The sequence below is a fragment of the Bactrocera neohumeralis genome, chromosome 2 (genome assembly GCF_024586455.1).
Source record: "Bactrocera neohumeralis isolate Rockhampton chromosome 2, APGP_CSIRO_Bneo_wtdbg2-racon-allhic-juicebox.fasta_v2, whole genome shotgun sequence".
Taxonomy (NCBI): Eukaryota; Metazoa; Arthropoda; class Insecta; order Diptera; family Tephritidae; genus Bactrocera; species Bactrocera neohumeralis.
Window position 1 is genome coordinate 79096887 of NC_065919.1, and position 14843 is coordinate 79111729.

Consider the following 14843-nt stretch of genomic DNA (forward strand, 5'->3'; position numbering starts at 1 on the left):
CAGTTAAAAAGAAATATTTTGAGCTATGCTAGGAACTAACAAGATTCCTCTCACTTCGTCAACGAAAACGGTGCGGAAATGTGGACAATGTCAGCATTCCAAAAAAGTCTCTAAAAATATACTAAAAATATATGCTATGAATAGCTTTAAACTATGAATCGATAAAACTTTGTGAGACTTTGCACCGACAAATCTAATTTGATTAGGCCTAGAAGTAAAAGCCAGCTCGTCCTTATGAAAGAAAAAATAAGACCTTCCCAATGTTTAAAAAAAAATGGGTTTAGCCATGAAGAAATCGGCTGCTGATACACATTAGGAACTAAAAAAAATTTACGAAGGTGTTGCTCCAAGTGCAACAACGTACCGTGATTGGTTTCATCCCTTCAAAGACGGCGATTTCGATATTAATGATCGTCCGCGTGAAAGAAGGTCAGAAAGAACACGGTGAAAAGGCGCTGTTTTTAGCCAAAAGGTGACAATTTACACCGAAAAGCGATTTTTGGGCGATTGCCATGTTCTTAGTAAAATTATTTGATGGATTTATACCTAATTAAGTATCACTTCTGTGGCTAAATGAATTAGAAAAAACCGCGTTATTCAAGCGACCTCTTTATTCGCTAATGACTGCCAAAGGGTGTCACGTTTGTAATACAAAGCGGCTTTTAGCGATTGCCACGCCCCTAGTAGGACTATGTAGACTCGATAAGAATCCGAGTCAAACGCAAGAAGATCTTGCATCAGCATTAGGAGTCTCCCGCCATGCCATGCCACATACGCTGGAAATGATCCAGAAATAAGGAACTTTGGTTCCTTATGACCTTAATACCAGGAGATACACGAAAAAGAAATTCTGCTGAATGAAAATGCCTCACTTTACCAAACCCATTAAAGCCTCCCTGACAAAGCTTCAATGGGAAGTCCTTCCTCACCCACCATATTCCCCAGATATAGCACCGACCGATTATTATTTGTTCAGTTCGATGGCACATAGTCTGGCTAAGAAGCAGTTTCACTACTACTCTGAAAAATTACTTGATGCTTGGATAACATCACGAGATCATGTGTCAAAAACTTTCATCCCATCATTTTTTCCTAACCCAGTTCTAATCAACCATTATTTTAAATAAACAAATTTCCTTATTTGAAAAACAAAAGTTGAAATGGAAAGAAAATCGACATTAGACACACTTTATTCAAAGTTCAGTTCCTTTCGAAGAAAGGAAGAGAAATAGAGTGCAAATTAAAGCGCACCATACACCAAGAATGTATGAAATTTCAGCTTTCAACAAGAATTAATGAAGCGCACGCACCCATACCAACACATAAATGCCACCACACACACACACAAGTGATATCTGAAGATAAATATGCTTGTATCTACGCAGCGCAGCAGTATGCATATAAATAATCACTGCAAACGCCCGCTTCAACACCTCGCCTGGCATTCCCGAGAGGAACAAATGCACCTGCAAATCGCTTATCTCTCCGACCATTTGCTATGCTGCCTTTGACAACCACTAGCTGTTCTTGTTGCTGGCGCTGATGCTCTGACGCCGATGTAGCTGCTACTGTCACTTGGCTGCTGTTGGCTGCCATCACCGGTGACGACAACATCAGCATCTACATCAGCTGCTATCAGCGCGTGGAGATCAGTGGAGTTGCATGCCTCGCATACAGACAAACGGCAACACAACTGCTGTTAGCCGCCGCAAGCAGGCACCTTGGCGAGCCAACACCCCGGGCGCACGCCAGTCTTCCAATTGCTCAGCCAGTCCGTCCGCCAGTTGACAGTGCTTTCGTCCAGCATTGGCAGTGGGAAACTGTAAAATTTATCGTTGCTTTCGACTTGATTTAGCGTGTTTATGTTTTGTCGCACTAAGAGCCCTTCGTACACGCTCCAAATACACTGAGCACTCCGCTGCGACTGTGCCACGGTGAGTTGTTTTTGTTGCTTTCGACAGAGCTGCAACATCTTCGCAGTGATTTGCCTGACTACAGCAGTCACATATGCTGCGCTGGTGCTTTGTCTTAGAGGATTCAGCAGCCCAACAACTGGCAGCTGGTGTCGGTTTCGTCATTGTTCTTGCAACATAACACTGCAACATTGCTTCGCTGGCATAATTTACATATCTAGATGGATATTTAAGGTAGCTGCGTACAAAGGTGCGCATACCATACACAAGGGCTTTTGTTTTTATTGTTACTTTCGCTTGTGCTTATTTGCGCACCTTGCAACTTGACTGGGTGCCAGCGACCAAGCTATGAGCTCACACTTCCGTTAAGCGTGTCAAATGGTGCGCTTCCATTTCAACTGTCGAATCTTTTCTTTGTCATCATTATTACAAATGTCACAGAGGAACAGTGTCTAACGCTTGAGAAAGGTACAAGCAAATTATTTATCTCGAAGCTTGTATAAAGTGGTAGACAAGAAGGCAATATTCCATGCAATTTAAGTTTTCATTCTTAGTGCTCAATAAGTAGATGGAAAACCAGCTCTGAGTCTCAAATCCACAATGCCTTAACAGGAGGGAGCGATCTTTGATTATTTTTGAAATAGGTGTCTTAAGATTTCTATCTCGCGTTGTGTTACGCTATTAGGCGTTGGGAAGATAAGATCCATCAACGAGTCGAAATTATTAAAATTTTCTACCCAAATTCGGAGTCAGCGATATTAACTTTAAGAGCGCTACATCTAATTTATGATCATCACAATCGTCCTGTCAGACCAACAATTGGGCATCTCTGTGACGTGGTTGTGGCAAATTTTGTGAAGAGATCTTGGCCTACATCCATACCAGATCAAATTGACGCAAGAACTGAAGACACTTGACCACCAGAATCGTGGTATGTGCGTGAATGGGCTGAGCAACAACTTGGAAATGATCAGGCTCAATTCTGGCTGAATAGCTTCGTCAATAAGAAATATATTCGTTATTGGTCAGGCGGCAATCAACACGTGCTCCATGAGTCACCCGAAAAAATTACGGTTTGGTGCGGTTTATGAGACGGCGGCGTCATTGGGCTGTACTTCTTCCGTGAAGATCAAGACAGGCATGTTTTGGGAAACGCTACCGCTCAATGATAACCGAATAGTTTTGACCCGAATCGGATGATATGGTACATGTGGTACTTGGACAATATGTGATTCCAAAAAAACAAGAAAAAGAAAGACAAGAAAAGTTGTTAGGTTTAGGACTTTCTACTCAATATTTTGTAAAGCTTTAATGTTCAAAGAAACCAAATAAGTTCATGTGTGAACTCCATAAAGATCATGATCTCAATGGTAAAGTATAGAATTATTTTAATCACTGAGATTTGATAACTGAACTTAAGTTCCTTATAAATTTGATACTCGCTTAAAAATTATTTTCAAAAATTAAAAAAAAAAAAAAATTCCAAAGAAACACACTGCAGCAATACTCTACGTTTCTTGCGCAAGCCCTCCAATCAACTCAACTCCCCTATTTAAGCAGACACCGCTAAAAACACATACATACATCGCAGGCGTAAACTGTCACTGCCACTGTCTGAAGCAGTTAGCAACAAGAGCAAAGCGGAAAACACTAAGAATCCATGGCATGTAAACAGCTGCGGCAATCAGCAACGCAAAGCGAATCAATTGAAATGCAAATTCAAAGCGATTTTTTCACCATAAGAGGTCAAGAACGCCAGCAAGCGAGACAAGAAAGTACGGAAGCGCGTAAGCGGAGAAGAAAAATCACCGAATGGACAAGACAGCTTAAAAGCGATTACCAAACGATTTCAGCGAAAAACACTAAACAACAACAGCACTAAGAAGTTCGATGCTGACGAAGTGAAGCGAAGGATGAGATGAAGAAAATAAGGAATGATCAAAATAAGCACATCAAACATTTTGACACGGCTCATTATCCCGCCTGGCATGCCACATTTTTCACGAGCTGTCCGTCGCAGTGGCTGCAGCGGTCACTTTTCGGGTAGCAAGTCGAGCCATTAGGCATCAGACGGCCGGCCTTCTTGTAAGTTATGAAGGGTCTTACCGTATGCCTTAACGTTGTCATTGCGCTTATCCCTTGTTCTTACGCTGCCTTATTTGGCTTTGTTTATATCTATTGTTTGCTTACTTCTTACTCATTTGCCGCTTTGCGTCGCTTCGGCGTGGCACTGATAAGCGTTCACGTTTAAATTTACGCAAATTAATGAGCCAAAGGTGTCAGAGGTTGCTTACCTTTACTAACTCGTACCGTAACCTCGCCTCGGGCGAAACCTGCAACTCCAATGCAGCCATCGCTCTCACCCTCTTTCTCTCTCTCTCTTTCAACATAAGCAGTGTGTTTTGCATTCTGCAGGTTTCAACGGAATGTTGGGCATTCTTCTTCCACCTTTTTTTGTTTCTCCCTGCAGTTTTTTCATCTGGTTTATTGTTTGCTGTCATTGACGTCGTCGTCAACATTCCGTTCATGACGGCACAACAGCGCGCCCTTTATCACCGTCAAGCGCCTACCAACCGCCAGCAGTCAACCGTCGTCCATCCATCTATTCCGCCAGCGAACTTCATCCCTTCCGCGAGCGGCGTTCACGCTCATTGTCGGCTACAAACACTCGAGGTGCTGACTTGACCGACCAACCGACACCGGTGACTTTGAGGTGCGAAGTTGATGCGCATCGCCAGCGACAGCGGATGAGACAAAGTTTTGCTGAATATCTAGCGGCTAACTTATCACAGAGGAGCCGAAAGGCAGGGTGTGTTGCAAGACGACTTAGCCTGTTTGTTATACTTTGTTGCACAGCATTCTTTTCACTGGTGTCGCCTCAACATTAATGCTCATCATGTTTGCTGTTCTTTGATGCTTGTTTGTACCGAGTCATTATTATTTTAGTTTTTGTTGTTGTCATTGTTTTGCATGCATTTACTACAAAAAGCAGCAACACAAATGCATTGTCATTTGGGCGAAATGAAAGGGGAAAAAGGAAAGAGGGATCAGCTGTCGAGATGTACCACAAAAACAAGCAAGCGCACACACATACATTCTTAAAATAATAAAAAGCACAAAGCAAACAAGAACTGACTTGATAAGTCTTTAAGGATAATACGGTTTATTGCTTTGGAGCGCCAACAGGGTTGCCAAATTTCTAGTCAATGGTGACATTTGGATTTTCGGTTACCAAAAACTTCGCAGAAACTTTCAAAAGTTTCGGAAATAATAATAATAAGTATGTGGTCTATAAATGAGGCTTAAGTTCACGATGCTACATTTAGAAAAAAGAGAGCCAGAATTTTCCACCAATTTCAGATATTTTTCCAAAAGTCCCATGTAGAAAATTGTAGTAACAGTAATAAAAAATACGACTTTTGGCGTATCGGATCTTTTTATGCATGGAAATGTGCAAAGAGACAGCCTCACCTCCCTCTTCTACTTTAGATTTGACTACTTATCTTTTATCGTCTATCAAATACGGGGTAACCATCAATAGCTAGACCAGTTATGCACATAGTAGTAAATCCAATTAAGGAGGTAATTACTTATAATTTAACATCTAACAGAAAGGCTGCTGGGAAGAATTGGAAGGTACACTGACTTCACGTCATCTACTCTGGGACAGATTATTCAAGAATCAGCGAGTGCTATATAAAAAGAGATGCCCCTAAGTAAGCAACAATCCTAAAATGTGTTCTTATTCTTCTTTATTGACATAGACACCGCTTACTCCATTATAGCCGAGTTTATAACAGCCCGTCAGTCCGTCTTCAGTTTCGCTACTTGACGCCAATTGGAGATTCCAAGTGTAAGTGGGGGTCTTCCTCTTCCTCTGCTTCCTCGGCGGGTACTACGTTGAATTGTCAGAGCTGGAGTGTTTTCATCCATTCGGACGACAAGACCTAGCCAGCGCAGCCTCTGTCTCTTAATTCGCTTCTTTAATCTTCTTTTATCTCGTTCAGCTCATCGTTTCATCGAATGCGATATTCGTCGTTGCCAATGCACAAAGAATTATAAATCTTTCGCAGAACCTTTCTCTCGAAAACTCGTAAGGTCGACTCATCAGATGTTGTCATCGTTCATTCCACCGCACCACATAGCAGGATGGGAAATGTGTGTGATTTGTAGAGTTTGCTCTTTGTTGGTCGAGAGAGGACGAACCAACCGTATATCAGATAAAAAATATCAAAAATCTAAAGATGAAAGACAAAGTCGAGCAACTATTTAGTAGGTAGTAGTACTATCTATGTACATTCAGGAATTTTGTCTTTCTTTTCTTGTAATACATATTCGACTGTATACAAGTATATGGTTGTCATTAGGCTGTAGAAGAAGTCAGTCTTCCCAAAAGCATGCCTATCTTGAATTCTTGTATTAGAGTAGCAATTCTTGTCATTTCCAAGAGTTTATCGATTTTTTATGCTCATTTGGGAGCACTTTAAACCAAGTATTTTTATCTTAGCTTACACTTGTCACTTACAAGTCTCGTTCCCTTAAACCTAATCCAGTTGTTTTAAATCAACCTTGAAACAATACCCTCCAACTCGGCTCTCATCGCCGCCGGTCAACTGACTTGCTTATTTGCTCGCTAAAGGATGAGCCTGTGAAACTTTAAATAACAGTAGAACAACAGCAACAACAAGAACATAGTAGACACTCATCTACCGACCTAAGTCGCTACATTGTAGCCTGAGGACTTCGGGATGCTTCAGAGGCCTGCTGCGCCGCCAGCTAAAATTAAAATGTAATGCTAACGTGTATTTAATCCCAAAAATATTGAGCTACCTTTTAAAAGGTTCGTGTGTGTGTTTGTCAAGGTGCCAACAATGAAGTGTGAATAACAGAAACAGCATGGCCACCAATGGAGACAAGAATGTCAAAGGACCAAAGGAGTATGTAAGAATATACAGCATATACTGAAGTATTTTGAAATAGAGTTGCCAACTTATGCAAATTATTATAAAAAACAGGAAATTACAAAAATCACAAAAGAATTTGTAAAAGTTTATGCCGAAAAGAAGAGAGAAGTTGAAAAGGCGAAGTCGGAGTCAGCAGAAGACGAGAATAGTATGAGTTTTGGTGACTTCGACTAAAGCGCTCAACACTAAAGCTAAATTTTCCACAACTAAAAATTGTTGGCAATCCTTACTGGGTGCCCCCTCTACTTTGCTAAATAGTTGGTTTGGGTTGCGTGTCTTGCCTTCTTTTGATTTATGACTTTACAATGACAATTTATTATATTATTTTGTCGCTTGTCTTGTCTTCATTGTCTTAAGCGCAAAATCCAATGCAAACCACCGAGGAAGAAACAAAAATTTTGAAAGTAGAAAAATATTTATGCATTTACTTTGTGTGTGTGTGTGTTTGTGCGAAAAGAGTAGCTTGTTTTTCTCAAGACATTACTGCTTGTATGTATGTATGCATTTCGCTGGGGGATTTGCTGGGTATCGATGACATCTTGTTGAATTAAAGAAGCGTTGCTTGTAAATACTTTGCGCGAGCTTTGAATATGGCATTTGTGGATTCCCTTCGCTTGGCAACTTGACAAGGATTAATAATGAGCGTGTTGAAAAATGTAATCAGCTGATAGCGAAAATCGACAAGCGACATTTTGTGTTCGAAAATATGCAAATTCAATGGATTTTTAATATTAAAAAAAATTTTAAATTTCAAAAAAGTTTTTTTTGCCTTTAGAGATCTTCAATGTTGGCATTAAAACAATATTTTTTGGTGGAAGATAATTTTTGATAAATTCAAGCTTAGCTCCATATATTTAGCCAAAATTTCTACTCAATACAAAGCATTCCGTTATAATGACGTCACACAAATATGAAAGCAGTATTGAACCGGTGAAAGATTTGTTTTTATCAAAATGCTGACACTCAGAAGTGCACTTGAAAAAAAGTTCCGGGTTCGGGTCGAAAGTAAAAGTCTGTGTTGTTTATAGCTATAAAAGATGATGCATTTCTGTGTTCCCTAGCTTTTTAAAGAAGAAACACAAAAACTTGTTTATGTTTATTATCATTCGAAAGAACATTCTTTGACAATTCTTTTTTGAAGATTATCTCATTCAAATGTTGGTCACTGCTACGTCTCAGATGGTTCATCCGTTGAGTCCAATTGAACGATGACTCGTTCGAGCATTTCGACTGATAATGAATGAAACGGGCGATGTTTTGCTCCAAGATTTGAACCGAAACAGAATTGTCCGCATATACTTTAGACTTTATATATCTCTATAGAAAAAAGTCTAACGGTGTGATCTTTGTGGCCAATCGACCGGCCCAAAACGTGAAATTATCTGCTCACCGAAGTCTTCTCTCAATAAATCCATTGATTGATGCGGCATGTGGGAAGTGGCACCGTCTTGTTGAAACCAAATATTACCGAGATCACGAGCTTAAATTTCAGGCATCACAAAGGCGGCTATCATGGCGCGATAACGGTCGCCATTGACAGTTACTTTCTCACTGGCATCAATTTTTAAGAAATATCAGCCACTGATTTCACCGGTCCACAAACCACACTAAACCGTTGATTTTTCTGAACCCAGTGGCAGCTCTTGAATCTCTTCAGGTTGCTCTTCGGCCCAAACGCGGCAATTCATTTTGCACGCTTTCAATTTAAGATCTCGACGTAAAATGCGCAAAGTAGTTCCCTACGCTATTCCGAGTTGCTGTGAATAGCGCCGAACTGACTCTACAAGTTCTTCGTGTACACTCTCATCTGCGGCTATTATTTTATCTTCACTGCGTGCTGGATGTGGTCTATTCGATCGAATATTATTCAATAATGAATGCTAGGTCTCAAGATAGCTGATGGTCTGCGAATAGTATGCTCAGTAGGTCGATAATGTGACCATAATTTGAGCGAAGTGCGGAAACACATTCTTTACAGAACGTGAATTTTCGTAATAAAGTTGAACGGTGTGAAAACGTTGTTGAGTCAAAAGTCTTTCCATGATAAAATTCCAGACTATGCTGTGTGTGGAAAAAAGTACCTCTACTTACGTCAGCCTTCATAAAATGGATCACTGATTGGACCCATCCTGGTGCTAAGGCTGCAAGCAAACCTATAGGCCGAAACGGGGGAAACTAAATTTCCTTTATGGTGGTTAATGTATGTACCCTGTCAGCGATAATCTAAACCAAACCTTTACGGGCCGTTTGTGAGCTGGTCATTTGATAAGAAGAAGTTATACTTTACTCCTCTATCAGGAAAAGATATACTAGATGTAAAATGTATAGACCTAAAGATAAAGCTGGCAGAAAATAAATTTAATAACAATGAAGAGTTACTAATTGAGACGCGATTGACTATTCAGCAATAGATCTACCGTACTGCAAAAACAATATCGAAAAGGTGGAAGATCGACAAAATCGGTAATAGTCAAAGAAAACATTACTCGGTAAAGCCTTCAAAAAAAATAAATCATTAAAAAAACTAAGATTTGGTAACAAGAAGTTCACAGTTGGTGTGACTTTTAATTGGGAATCACAAAAATATTAGCATTCTAAGAAAATTACCGTGAATTCGAAAGTTCTGCCTACTTTTGTAATAAATATTGCAGACATTATGTTATAGGCCATACTAAAATAATAATATTGCATTCTTCTTTTTTGGCGTAGACACCGCTTAGCTGCCTTAGCCGAATATTATTGTATTACCGTTAATATTATTACTTAAATGTCCTCTTAGTCCGATACAAAATATCACCAGTCTATACTGATATGCTGCATACTATTTGGATGAGTCGACCAAAAGCATGTTGAGTAGAAATTTCTAACCTCCTGCTGCTTTGCTGCTTATAATAGCTGCTTATTTACTCGAAAGTTCCGCACTACCCGAAACTTTAACTCTAGAGCCAAGTGTTTGATGTTAAGTGAAGAAACATCCATAGATTTATTATGAAACTATGAATAATAGTAGAATTACATATTATATTAAAGTCCATATATATTTACGCCATAACTCATAACTTTAATAACATCGCTTACATCATTGTCAACCACTTTCACTTCACAAAATTCAAGTCACGCAAACCTTGCCTTAAATAGCTCGGAAAGTGTGTGTATTCATTCATGGTGGGTGTGTCAACCGCAAACAATTTGTAAATTATTAAAATGAAAATTATATTTTGATGATTTTACCAATTTACTAAGTACCTAGCTATGCGGCGTGAGCGTGTGTGTGTAATTATGCAAGTATAATTATTATGCACTAAAATAATTTAATTAGTTTTTAAGGGTTTCGGTCATCGAAAGGCGGTATATGCGAGTGTATGCGCATGTGAGTGTATGAGAGAGTGTTTGTGGGTGCGAAGACACAGTTTACTTAGGGTATTGCATGTCATTTAACAATTTCGCAGTAGTTAAGTTAAAGCAGGAAGTAAATATATGACACATATTAAGAAATTTAATGTCTTTGTTCAGTATACTATATATATGTATATAATTTGTATATATATATATATATATATATTTTGCTTTTATGGAAAGATCGCATTTTAAATTAATCTTTCCTATTACATGAATATTTGATAAATATTTTGTCAAAGGCTACTAATGTCATTCATTCTGAATTACCGTAACTGATATGTGCTCTTCATTATTATTTATGTTAATCGCAAATATCTGTGGTAACACCAGATGTGGTTATCTGACCCTGCCATCACTTCCAGTTTTTCGTTCTTCAACTTCCATATAACTATTCCCTACTCGAGTTATTATTACTTATTTCAGACCCTAGAAATTACCTAATTGTTAGTATGGAAGTTAAATTACCCTCAGAGAGTTACTCTTGCTGACTTGAATACTCGTCCTCTTTTTTAGCATTCATTCCGCATTTAAATATAGTAAATAAAAATAAAAAAAAATAGAGAAGAGATGAGAAGTTTCAAACTGACTTCTCATGTTCCTTCAACTTATTAATGAGCCCTAAGTAAACTACTCAGTGATGCTTTAGTTTAATAGGTCAGACAAAAACATGGAAAGAAGGGACATAAAAATAGTTTAATACAAAGGCCGTTAAGATCTTAAAATCGAACTGAAAATAAATATTTTTAGAAAGTAATTGAAAACAGCAATCATACTGCTCTAATATGGATGCTATGAGTCAAAGAGAGTATACTTTGAAAAAAAATTCTAGGTCTCGGGAAGCTTGAAGAGTGTGGCTCAGAAATGATTTAATCCTGATTGAAACTTCAATGGATTGTCCGAATAAAGGATTTGATAATGTAAAACTTCAACTCACTACTCTCTGACGGTCTGACGATAATCCGTCAATCTGTCAAACTTTTACTTCCTGCTAACTAGGTCCAGAGATATTACATATGTATATACAAACTTACTACTAATTTCACGGGACACTGGCTTTTCGCAGAGCAAAAGAAGAATAGTTGCCACAGTTGCAAGCTGGAAGGGAATATGGAAACGGATTCCCATTTCCTATGCGAATAGCCAGCTTTATCACAAATGTGACACAAAATATTTAGAACCCATCAGGCACCAAACCTTGCATAGTTATTCGCAAAACGCATAACGGATATAAGCAGTTTCATTGAGAGCACCAAATGGTTCGAGCGCAACAATGAAACGGAATAGCTAGGCTATAAGATACTAGCGCATCCACCGAGAGATGGTTTTATCTGTCTACATATATCTCGCGTCGAATAAGTGCAATTGGGTTACGTTATATGGCGTTAGAAAGATAAGATTTCGTATTAAAATAACTTTTAAAGGAATTTTGTGATATCTTAACTCAGAATTGTTTGAGCACGCCAATGAGAAAACATGCCATATTTTAAGGTTTATCTTCGATAAAGACGAAAGCATGACCCAGGAGGCTGAAAATGTCAATAGTATAAAAGTTAACGATCTGACTTATCAAAGGCAATTTCAATTTCATCGATTCCATTGGCATAATTTTGATATCAAAGATGCACTAAGCTTTGGAAGGACAATTTTCGAAAGTATTGATAGAATATTAGAAATCGTCAAATCCGACCGCTTACGATTTCGATTGTCCAATAGAAAAACATGGTACAACAATCAGTTCGAAATCATTGAAATATAACTGGGTACAAAAAGAGGCTCAATGCATGAAGATCACATGAATTAACGCAGAGGAACCTCATGAACCAAATTTCATTCTGTTAATCGCTGTCAAATCGCGATAAAATCGATCCATTTTGGAAACGGATGGTTACTGGAACGAAAACGATCGTTATCGACGCAAGGATAGCGAATGGTTTTTGCTGATGAAAAATTCGCCTCAGAAAAAGCATATGAAGATCAACTTTCTGAGTTTTTTCGAAAATAGACGAGAGTCCATTATGAGTTCGGAATTATGAAATTACCTTCAAAGTGGCAACAAGCTGTTGACTAAAACTGTGTATATTTGACTTAAATCGAATCATTCTTACTATGCTAAAGTAAACAAGTTTTAATACAAAAAAATAAATTTCTTTTACATTCAGACATTTATTTCATAGATACATATATATATAAGGAACTGAAATTACAGCTGCTAATTCTCGCTTAAAGCGGTTAACTTACATGTTTTCACAAAACGCCGGCTACTTTCGTCAACTTATGAAGGTATCATGCAATAAAAATGGCATTACTATGAACTAAGCGGCTTAGCGACCGTTAAAGCGCAAGTGCATACACAGTTAGACGGACAGACATAACCATGTTCGCACATTAGACAAATTATTATGTGCGCACGGGAGCATTACATTTTATTGGACTGTAAAACAACAACAAAGCGAATGCTAAAATTTATGTTGCATGCTTCCGCGTTGAAATGGTCATCCGAAAGTGCCATAAAACATTTAACATTGCAACATAATTCGTTGCACAAAACCGCAGACAATTGCCAGCAATTATTATGTTAGCAAATGGCTTGCGAGCACAACAAAAGGACTCTCAAGGGCACACGCAGGACCCAACAACATTCAAGGAGCAAACCGAACGCTAACTTTTAAATTGTAGCCAGCAACAACAATTTGATGTGCCCCACGCGTCGTGTGCGCAGTGGTCATCCGCTATGTGGTGGTGTGTTGTGGAGTCGCCACAAAATGGTCATAAGCAAGCAGGGTGGCAACAACACATACTATATAGTATTGTACGTGTGTATTAGTACATATCACATCATCATTGGTAGCTATCACATCAGCAAACAACAATCGGCCAACTTATTATTATTATGTTCGGCTTAATTTATTTATTTTTGTTTGAATGTCATTAAAAAGTCCTTAATGGTCAAAGTTTTTGCGCGCCTACAACGCCATAGGGTAGGGGAAGGTAGTTGTGCATAAACATTAGGGTGGAACAAAAGTAGCAATTGGATAAAATCATTTTATTTTTATTCTACATTAAGGTTTTCCTAAAAATTTCCGAAGCTATAATATTATACTCAAGTGCTTTTTTAGCTTAAAGGAGTTATTACTATTTTTCACTTGATTTTGATCGGTCAGTTCATATGACAGCTATGTAATGTTACAGTGGGCCGATCTGAACAACTTCTTTGGAGATTGCATGATTGTTTTAGATAATAATCCATGCCAAATTTCTCAAGATATCTTTTCGAATGATAGAGCTTTCCATACAAACACTTGACTCCGATAGTTCAATTTACATGCCAGCTATATGGTATAGTGATTCATTATCGACGTGTTGAAACCGTGAGTAACGCTTTGGTGACAGAAAGACTTATGCGAAATTTCTTGAAGATATCTCGTCGAATGATAAAACTTTCCATACAAACACTTGACTCTGATCATTCAGTTCATATGACAGCTATATGGTATAATGATCCAACATAAGCGGTTCTTACATATGAGCAGCGTCTTGTTGACAGAAGGACATACGCGAACTTTCTGGTCGGTATCTCTAAAACTGAGAAACTAGTTCATAAAACTTTTCTTCAAAATAAGGGCAAACAAGTTTGAAGATGAAAAACTGAAAGTATTCCTCGATGAAGCCTGTTGCCAAAGAGACCTAGCAGAATTCCAGGAGATTACTCAGGCAGCCATTTCAAGGCGTTAGAACACATTCAAAGTTAAGGAAACTCGATGATATGGGAATTGAAGCCAATAGACGTTGAAAGGGGATTTTGAATGTTGAAAACTCTGCTTATACACAGAAAAAGCATTCTCTGTTTCCTCGAATTGTAACTGGTGATGAAACATGAATTATGTACGACAATCCTAAGTGCAAAAAATCATGTGTGAAGCCCAACCAATTACAGAAATCAACAACTAAGCTAAATATCCTTAACGCCAAGGTTATGCTATGTATTTGGTGAGATTAGAAGGGCGTGTTATGTAATGCGCTCCTGAAAACCGACGAAATCAACGGCGAACGCTATTGACTAAAACTCTTCAAATTAAAACGAACGATAGTCGAAAAATAGCCGACACATCGTGACACCGGCAGGGAAATTTTGCATCGTCAGCCTTATAGCCCAGAATTTTCCACTTAGGACTTCCATTTGTTCCGATCGATGCAAAAGGCTCTCACTGGAATATGATTCACATCAGATCTGGGTGTAAAAATAGTTTGACTCATTCTTGGCCCCTTAATGCACGATGCTAATACAAAAAAAAAGATGGAACCTTATTCAGATAGACAATACTTTATATTTATAAAAACAATCTTGACTTGATATTTTAAAAAAGTTCACCCTAATACACACATGAAAAACCCCTCGCTCACCGCTATTACTGGACGCACGAAACGTCACGCACAGAGCATTCGTCTATTACGCCGATAACATTTTTGTACGGCTACATGTTGTGTGTACTCGTATAGGTTTACAGCCATTGTTTGAACTTTACAGCAAAATAATATGGTGGGGATGGCCCTGACAGTTAATGCAACA